Source organism: Bidens hawaiensis, unplaced genomic scaffold, assembly GCF_021521415.1.
Source record: "Bidens hawaiensis isolate Kalapana, Puna unplaced genomic scaffold, B.hawaiensis_p1.1 tig00005084_1, whole genome shotgun sequence".
NCBI lineage: Eukaryota > Viridiplantae > Streptophyta > Magnoliopsida > Asterales > Asteraceae > Bidens > Bidens hawaiensis.
The window spans coordinates 1,283,065-1,285,080 of record NW_027491325.1 but is presented as its reverse complement, the minus strand read 5'-3'; positions in this window follow the sequence as shown (position 1 = coordinate 1,285,080).

The following is a 2,016-nucleotide window of genomic DNA, read 5'->3' as shown; positions in this document are numbered from 1 at the left end:
TCTCTTCTTCTGCTGCAGAAATGGGAATCCCTTTTCTGCTTGTTCCTTCAAAAACTTTGAGAGATCATTCCTCAGTTGACCAGATGGTTGACTCCTTACTTGATTATCATATAAAGTCAGCTCAGCCATCTTGGTCAGTTGTTCTGTTGTAAAGTTTCTCTCTGAAGATGATGAGATGTTCTGCTTAATCTTCAGTCACAACCCTTAAGGTCTTCGATCTTCTGTCAAAATAGAGATGTGTGGGCAAATTCAAGTTTCTTGCCAGCACAGGCCTCACACTCTCTGACCTATGGGTTCTGCTTGAACTCCCAATTTCAACTTTCTTAATCTTATCAAGACTCTCTTCAACATACCATCTCTTTATTGTATCTTCTGTTTGCATTAACAGCCTTGACATTTTTACTCCCTTTTTGTGGAGGGCATTCATCATTTCTGCATGAACTTCTTGTTCTGCCCTCCTTCTGTCTTCTTGCAGTTTCCTCTGTGTTTCAAGATACATCCTTTGCTCTCTGTGATATATTTCCTTTAGTTCAACAAGAGGCATGTTCTGAAACTATTCTTCTGATATCCCTTTCTCCATCACAATTTTCTTTAACATCTCTACTCTCTGAGGGTCCTCAAACCACCTCTTTGCTTCTTGATCTTTCTTTTCTTTTTCTTCCCTTTCCTTCTGTAATCTCATTTTTAACTCCTGCTCGCTTTCAAACTTTTCTCGACTTTCTTGATCTTTATGAGAGTCTTTAATCTGTTGAATTCTTTTTTTAAGTTCTTCAGGAGAGAGATTTATCAGGAAATTGTAGCTGTAGCCATACAGCTGAAGGAATTTGATATCTTTGTGTTTTGACTTTAAGGACTCATATTCTTCTTCACCTGTTTGTTTCTTTTCAGTCCTTTTCCTGCTACTGTCTGATTCCTTGAATTCTTTTTCTTTCTCTTTCTTCCTTTCAGACACCTTTCTCACATAGTCAGATAGATTCTCCATGAGAGCCCTTTTGTACAAACTATCAATCTTGTCAAATGGTTGTAAGTTCAGGAAAGCAGGCTTGTGACCAACCTTCATCAAAACTTCCCTTTTACCTTTCCTTACTCTCCAACCATCACCTTCTTTTGCCACATCCTCTTTTGATAGTCTTTGAACATACAGAGGATCATAACCCAAACTGATCAAATATTCAACATCTTCATTTGTCTTTTTAGCTTCCTTCAATTCTTCTTCATCTTCACTTTCACCATCCAAGTCCACCACTTCTTCAAGGTTATGAAGAGCCTCAATCATTGGTTCATCATTTTGTTTGGATTGAGCTCTTCTTCTTTCTTCTAGCTTGTCTCTCCTCATCTTATATACCATTTTCTTCACAGATTTTTGTCTTTTGGATTTTGGAGTCTCAATATCAGTTGTGTCTTTCCTTTTTAAACTTGATTGAGTTGGAGTGGATGTATCGGGCTGCTCCACTTCTGTTTCTGGTTCTTCAATAATTATCTCCTCATCCACAGACTCAGATTCTTCAATAACATCTTCATTTCTATGAGTTTCTTCAGTTTCTTCAGTGACCTCTTGAATGATGAGTTCACTTGGTTCAACATTTTTCAGATCTTCTCCTTTGATCAGATTTATAAAGTCTCGTTGAGCCTTTCTTACTGCCATCACAATCTCTGGGTGATGTCTCTCTGGATTATTCAGAATCAGTGTAAGATCCTTCATTATAATCAGTTTAACCATTGTGCTTGCTGAGACTTCGATTGTTTAATCCTTTTCTTGACTAACTGGTCCCAAACTAATTTCTGGCTCATTTATCTCAGGCTCTTCAGGCTCAGTGATCAAAGGCTCTACAGCCTTTTCTTGTTCAGGTTCTTGTTGATCAACATTCAAATTTTCTTTCAAGGCATCAATTGTAGCCTTGATTGCTTCATCAGCTTCTCTTAATCTCCTCTCATCATCCTCCTCTTTATCTTTCATTTTAATCAAGGCTTCTATGACCTCCTGAGGAATTTCCTCCTCCCCTTGATTCAACTTTT